The following is a 7579-nucleotide window of genomic DNA, read 5'->3' as shown; positions in this document are numbered from 1 at the left end:
GGAATGTGATGCATTTGAAGCCGCAACATTTGGTCAGAAACGTCACATTGTTTCAAGTCGTAAACAGTTCTGTAAGTGGAAGAAATAAGAATCAATTAGGCTATTAGTCTTTCTTAGGTGTTGTGTTACAGTCGAGATTGTGTGTGTGTGTGTGTGTGTGTGTGTGTGTGTGTGTGTGTGTGTGTGTGTGTGTGTCGGCAGATCGACAGTTTATTTCAGCACAGGGATTTCAGCACCACTGATAGCGTCTGTAAAAAGATTTGACAAACGTTTAAATGTGTTTGATACAAGCGAAAATATACATAGCTAATAGGCTAAATGAAGATAGTGACATAAGCCTATTAGCAATAAAAAAAAAAAACAATGAGTTGCATGAGTGCGGCCGGTGAGCGGACTGCAGTGTTTGAAGTAATTTGAACTTGAAAATCAATTTCGGAGCAGCGGTGTTTCTGGAGAAGGGTCGGAACAGCGGTGTTTCGTAGTGGGGGTGTTTCGAAATGGAGGTGTTTCGAAATGGGGGTGTTTCGAAATGGAAGGCTGTCCCCATTTTAAGCTTGTTTGTAGCGGAAGCTTCTCGTCTTCTTCTTCTTCTCCTCTTCCTGGTCCGTCCAAATATCGCGTGATTCGCAGTATATTGCGCCGGCGTCAGTGCGGTTACTGCGAATCACGCGATATTTGGACGGACCAGGAAGAGGAGAAGAAGAGGAGAAGAAGAAGACGAGAAGCATGTTTTTTTGTGTGTGTTTTTTTACGAAGAGCTCTGGTGTCCCTTTGCAACCGCTGCATTGAAATGCACTGCTACGCCGAGACCCCCTGTAACTAAGAGAAGGGACGGTGGACTCTGATAATTCTTCCAGCCCTTAGTCAACATGAGGGTGAGTAGATAATGAGCGAAATATCATTCTAGGGTGAACTATCCCTTTAATGTGGATGAATCTCCGCTACCCACACTTGTTAATGGGCCCATTTTCGATAAATATATCGTTTTGTCTCTATCGTTATTTTGTTATTGTTAGTGGTGGTGGAAATGCTGGTCGAGCCGACCAGCGTTTCCTTACTTTCGGTTTCGCAACTAGTCATGAGAATAACGCAGCCGAATCGCCGTTTATGGTCGGAACTACGACGGTATGTGAACCTCTTTGAAACTCTGACTTTAATTCTTGATGAATGAAAACATGAGCCTGTCTTGCGCCGGTCAAAGGATTTCATGGTGCGCGCGGAGGCTCATAAATGTAGTGTGAAAATGATCGCTTTTCCAAAACTCCTCGTTGTCCCTTTAACTCTGCTGATGATGAACCCCTTTGTTTGTGGCTGATGACAGCAAAGCTTCTCACCTGTGGATTCTAATAAACCTGCTTGAAACTGATTGGTTATTAAATTTTTTCCCTACAGGTGTTGCAGGTTTATGGATTCTCACCTGTGTGTGTTTTCATATGTGCTGAGGACTGGTAAGAATATCTGAATCTTTCCCCACATATTTCACAAGAATAAGGCTACTTACCTATATGGGTTCTTCTGTGCTTATTGAGGGCCGATAGCTGAATAAACGTTTTCCCACAGGTGTCGCAGGTGTACGGCCTCTCACCTGTGTGGATTCTTCTGTGCCTATTGAAAGCCGAGTTGTCAATAAACCTTTTCCCACAAGTGGTGCAGGTGTACGGCCTCTCACCTGTGTGAATTCTCTTATGCTTGTTCAAGTCTGCTATGTTTCTCCATTTTTTCCCACAAGTGTTGCAGGTATATGGTTTCTCACCTGTGTGGATTATTCTGTGTGTCATCAGGTGTGTACTGGTTATGAACCTTTTCCCACATGTTTCACAAGAATAAGGCCTCTCACCTGTGTGGATGTATGTATGCCGATTCAATTCTGTCTGACAAGTAAACTTTTTCCCACACGTGTTGCAGGTGTATGGTCTCTCACCTGTGTGGGTTCTTCTGTGAGTCGTCAGGTTTGAACTCATTGTGAACGTTTTCCCACATGTTTCACAAGAATAAGGCCTCTCACCTGTGTGAGTTCTCATATGGACCATCAAGGTGTGTTTACGGGTAAAATCTTTGTCACACATTTCACAAGAAAAAGGCCTCTCACCTGTGTGGATGTACGTATGCTTAGTCAAATACTTCTTTTTGGTGAAATTTTTCCCACAAGTGTTGCAGGTGTACGGCTCCTCCCCTGTGTGTGTTCTCATGTGGCCACTCTGGTGTTTTTTCAGTTTAGACTCACACTTAAAGTCTTTTCCAGAAGTGTCACGTTTAAGAGTCTTATTACCTTTCTTAGTGTCACAGTGACTCTTTGTTGTAGGAGAGTTGTGTACGTTGTCACTGTCACTTGTGTTTGTGCGACGTCTCTTCTGTGGTTGTGTCTGTACATTTCCAGGTGGTTCTGGGTCTACATGTCCACTTCCTTCCTGATGTTGGCTCTCAGCTACAGCAGAGCTGTGAGAGAGGAGCTGCTGGTCACTGGTTGGTTCTGGTTCTCTGTGGTCACTTCCCTCATGAGTAGGAGTCAACATAAAGGTGTCAGTCTCCTGCTTCAGTAGCAGCTGCTCTCCCTCCTGACTGCTGCAGACCTCCTCCTCTTCCTCTTTAATCTGTGGAGGCTCTGGCTCCTCCTGCTCCAAACTGAAGAGAACAAACTCCTCCTCCTTACAGACATGTTGATGTGAGAGCTCTGGAACAAAGAGGAGACATGAGACAGAGGTGAGTCCTATGATGATGGAAAAAAAAATGATTTGGACAGCTCAGATCATCAGCTGTTATTAGTTTTGTGTCAATGATGTGATGCAACCCAATGTTAATGGTAATGTGTATTTTTTTTTCTTTTCATAAATATCTGACTACAGGAAAGTAATTCTGGACTCAAATGTAGAATAAATGTAATTTGCTTTTTGCAATACAGCACTGTGTCTCTTAACAAGTTTTTACATTTCCCCACATTATTTAGAAGAAAAGTGGTGTGTTAGGATACATGTCATGCTCATTGTTGCTAAAACACAGCAAAAGTCATTTTCAATGTAACACTTTCAGAAAACAGGATGTTTTTCATAAGTGCACTTAAATTCAGGTGCACTGAAGGTGGGTCAATTTTTTTTATTTCACTCTCTTGTGGTTACACCATTTGACATTTTCAGGGACATTCAGTCTAACTTCTGTTAAAAAGTTTTGAATGTCATGAAACCAACATGAATACAAAATCAGGGATGTGATTGGCCAAGGACAAAAAAGCAGGAAATTAGACGGACCCATAGCGCGACACGGCAACAGTGCAGCCATTAAACACAATGACATAATTTTGACACTTTATATGAAAAGTATATACGCAAACAGAAAACAATTAATTTAAGGAGAAAAAAACCTCAAAAACAGCATGTCAAACAATAGGTGCAGATATTATTACAGTGTGTGTGTGTGTTGTGAACATCACACACACACACTGTGACTTCTTATCTTCATTATTTTGATCATTCAAAATGTGTCAGAGAGCAACAGAGACAAGAGAGAGAGCCAGTGGTGGCAGGTGGAATTCACTTGATATTGAACTTATTGGTATTTAAAAAGGAAAACAAACATGCAGTACTTAGCTCCATTTTAATATTTAAAGGTATATTGTGTAAGAATTACTCCCATCTAGCATTGCGGTTGTAGATTGCAAGCAACTCAAGTCGTATTTTTCATGCTGCATTCACGTGAAATCGGTTAGATGGCAGACGGACAACAGCCGCTGCAAGTAACGGCTTACACAAGCCTTTATGTAAACTAGTGGCCAGTCAGCACGAGGCAAAACAATACACATGACAATATGTTGTCATGGCGATGTTGTATTGTTTACCTGACGGGCGGCACGGCAAGAAGGTCCTGGGTTCGAATCCCCGGCCGCCCAGGTCCTTTCTGTGTGGAGTTTGCATGTTCTCCCCGTGTCTGCGTGGGTTTCCTCCGGGTACTCCGGTTTCCCCCACCACTAAAAACATGCCAGCTAGCCTGATCCTCCAGTCAGCGCCCCTGACCAAAGGCACTGGCTCATAATCTGGAGTTGGTCCCCGGGCGCTGCACCGTGGCTGCCCACTGCTCCTCAGGGATGGGTTAAATGCAGAGAAAGAATTTCACTGTACTAGCTGTATATGTGACAAATAAAGTACCTTTAAAAAAAAAAAAACCTACGTTTTAAATGACATCTGGTTTGTTACCGACTGCCGTTTTTCCGACTGCACCTGCAGCATACACGTACAGTCCTCACTGCGTTACCGCGGTGACTTTTCACAGACCGCACCTCGACCTGAGCCGACAGCTCCGGTGTCTCCGCTGAGTTTCCGTGGTTTCCTACCGTCACGCTGCCACTGAACATAAAAACATGGCGACACCACATGGCAGCCAGCACCGAGCTTACCCGCTCCATGGAGATATGAATTATATGAACGGCTAATTCAGAGCTGAAAGGAACACTTCAGTTTGTTGATGGGGGTAATTATTAATGAATGAAAAGCGTACTTTTGAATGAAATAATCGGATGGGGAAAAAAGTTCTAATATTTTTGTCTAATGTCTAATATATTTTGTAGCTGCTTAAGTAAATAAAAAAAAAGAAAAGAAAGCAGATTCAGTACTGACTGAGGTTCCTATCATTGTAATGGCAAGAATGGCTGGAGTGTATGAAACTTAAACTGAACTCAGAACTGGTCTAGTGGGGAGCACACACACACACACACACACACACACACACACCTGTTGCTGTGCTGTCTCTTTCTGTTCCTCGGCTCTCTGGTCTTTTGGGCTCCTAATAAGGGCGCATGGACGGCCCAACCCGTCCGGACACGCTGGTTCGAGCCGGGTTTGTGCCGGGAATATGACTCTGTGAGGCCGGGGTTTTTTTTTTCCTTTTTTTTTTTTAACGGGTTCAGACAGAGAATTAATGCTCGTGTGGTGGAAAATTGCTATGATTAGTATTTTCCTTGTAATGAGTAGTAACGTAGTCTTTGTAGTAGTAGTAGTAAAACCTTGTTTGTACTCCTGTTAACTCCATTAGTGGAGATATTTGTGTACTGACCATAATAAACCGGGAACAGAGGAAGGACACTAGGATGTCCGACGTACAACCTTGTTTACTAATTGCTCTAGGTGGTAAATACCTACAGAGAAACCAACAACGGGGGTAGACATTTGTTGAGTAACACATCTGTTGGATTGTTTTATTGTCTAACCAGAGTCATAAAGTGGGTTATAAGAATGGACTGCAACCTCTGTTCTTGGGGCACTACTCTGAACTGCTATCTGCTGTGTAGTTCTGTGTTCTGTTCCCTTCTCTAGAGAATAAACTTGGGTGCATGCTACCACTCCAGTCTTGTTCTTTGACTCACCACCGGCAGATTCAAGATTTCCGCGACACTCGGCGTAAATGTAAACACACTAACGTCAGCGCATCACGTGCAGCACCACGCCGCTCCAACAAACACTACCGCGGCAAAGAAAACAAACAAAAAAACAAAAACTAGCGCATCTACGTCTTCTTGTTACGTTACTGCTCAATGGTCGGGTCAATATCAACACCTATGGCTGTGTGGGTTAAATGGTGGATAATGGCGGTCCGGCGGTCCTACCCCCACCCCACCTCACAGACGTAACTTACATCACCTGGGAAGTGAGTTAGTATAACAATTAAGGACAGAGAACTTTAATCAGGATCATCTTAACTTGACCATGTTGTAAATGTTTCATACAGCTGTTGGTTTGGGACTTCCCTCCATTTTCTCCCTGTTTGTGACTGAACAACACACAGCTCTCTCTTGATCTCTGTTTACGTATGTCACTTCCTGTACTCTGACACCTACTGGTGTCTCTATGACGACAAAGAAAGAAGGTCAGTAGATACTTATTCAAATCTCAGACAAGTCCAAGACTGTAAAGACTTTTTTTTTTTTTTACCTGTCTGGGTGTCACTGTTAGAGCTGTGAGGGAGGAGCTGCTGGTCACTGGTTGGTTCTGGTTCTCTGTGGTCGCTTCCCTCATGAGTAGGAGTCAACATAGAGGTGTCAGTCTCCTGCTTCAGTAGCAGCTGCTCTCCCTCCTGACTGCTGCAGACCTCCTCCTCTTCCTCTTTAATCTGTGGAGGCTCTGGCTCCTCCTGGTCCAGACTGGAGAGAACAAAATCCTCCTCCTGACAGACATGTTGCTGTGGGAGCTCTGGAACAACAAAGAGACATGAGAATTAGACCATTATGGATGATGGAGCTATTTATGTATTTATTGTTAGTATTTAGTGTTGTTTAGTTTAGTTTAGTTAGTATTTAGTTTTGATTATTCTGACTTAATTTATTTGATGTCATTATGATTTCTGTTAGTTCAGGTGTTTTCTTTGTGTTTTGTTTTGTTTGGCCACGTTAAGGGCACTGGAGATTATACGTATCACGTAGGAATTTTCTTTGTTCTTAGGTTACTCGCTTTTCTGGTCAAACAAATCAAGTTTTTTGTTGAAATTGGACATTTAATTGAACATTATGTTTTTCCCATCCAAGTACACCACAACCCATGTTGAAGCAGTGGCTCTTAAATTTTTATGATTTTAAGTTTGATTTGAAACTTTTATTTGTTTGACAAATGACTACTACAATGGACAAACTGTGACCTAGGTTTGGTCTTATTTTGTCCTAAAGCAACACACTCAGAACAAACTTGTCCAAACATTAAATTAAAAAAAAGTTGAACAGACAACACTGACTGTGGCCATTAACAGTCAGGATCCACATGAGTCACATCACCTCCCTTCGGAGATCTTCTAGGTCTGTCCTACTGGGAGGAGACTCCAGGACAGACCCTGAACTCATTAGCCGTGTTTCCACTGCAGGAGTTCCTGGTAAAGGGAGGGGGTAGGAACTTCTACAGGAAGCGTCCTCTCACTCTGCCCTCTCAGTGGCCGTGTCTCCACTGCAGAGTCGGACCCCGCGGCGACGTCATGAGTTTCGATCGCCGCTTAATCGCTGTGCGATAGTTTCGACCGTGACGTCACCCAGGCAGGTCACAAGCACATGCACAAAAATCATAACAACAACGGAGAAGGATGGAAGGAGCTGAGGCGGTTTCTGGTTTGTGTGTTTGTGCACATGGCGGTTGATTGTAATCCTGCTTGAGTGTTTTTTTTAATTTTTTTTTTTACTTTTCACGGCATTGTATTGCGGCGTGATGGATCCCCAGTGTGTCAAGATGCGCTGATATTTTCATTTTGCCGCGATGACTCAAACCCCCCCTGAATCTCCTCCTGAATCTCCTCGGTGCTGTAGACTGCAATCAATGTCTGCACCTCATCGTCAGTCCATTTGTGTACATCTTCCTGCTGTTTTCTTGTTGTTTACAGCGGTGTCTGCTAGGCTAATGCTCCCCTTCTGCTCCCCCTTTTAAAAATGCCGGTTGTTTTGGTGCTTTCTGGTAGCGTCAGAGCCTAGCTGCTCTAGCTTTAGCCAATCAGCGCCGGGTTAACCTCGAGCCCCACCCAGGAGCTTTTCAGGGCCGAACGGAGTACCTACCCTGGAGTAGGTACTCCGTTGGCCCCCGTAAAAGTTCCCGTAAATGGCCCTGTGGGGGAGGTTCCCGCA

Source organism: Trachurus trachurus, assembly GCF_905171665.1.
Source record: "Trachurus trachurus genome assembly, chromosome: 17".
Lineage (NCBI taxonomy): Eukaryota > Metazoa > Chordata > Actinopteri > Carangiformes > Carangidae > Trachurus > Trachurus trachurus.
The sequence above is the reverse complement of the archived record's forward strand: the minus strand, read 5'-3'. Positions refer to the sequence as shown.